The sequence below is a fragment of the Penaeus monodon genome, chromosome 30 (genome assembly GCF_015228065.2).
Source record: "Penaeus monodon isolate SGIC_2016 chromosome 30, NSTDA_Pmon_1, whole genome shotgun sequence".
Lineage (NCBI taxonomy): Eukaryota > Metazoa > Arthropoda > Malacostraca > Decapoda > Penaeidae > Penaeus > Penaeus monodon.
This window is the reverse complement of record NC_051415.1, coordinates 9,024,864-9,025,239: the sequence shown is the minus strand read 5'-3', so window position 1 is coordinate 9,025,239 and position 376 is coordinate 9,024,864.

Here is a 376-nt window from a genome sequence, read left to right as displayed (position 1 = left end):
ACACTCATATTTTCTGTAACCTTTTTTCAGAGAAGCCCTCACATTTACAAGCACACTGTTTCTTCTTAGACAGTTGAGGAACATTCACATAAGTCAATCATGGTAAAAGTGGAAGTGATTGGCCTTTATTGCCGATGAGTCGTTTATCATTATTACGCCAGAAGATATTGCAGATACCCGTTTTAATTGGAAGGAATTATGAAGCAAGAGGTACTTAGACTTTTCTTTTACGAGAAACTTCAAAATCACTTCATGCTGATTGTTTTCCGGTGGATTGCTTGAACTAGATTGGACAATTACAAGTGGTTGGTGGTAATGAAATGTCAGCATTCTTGAGGAATTGGTCAAAATAAGAGTGGAATTTTAAGTTTTTTGT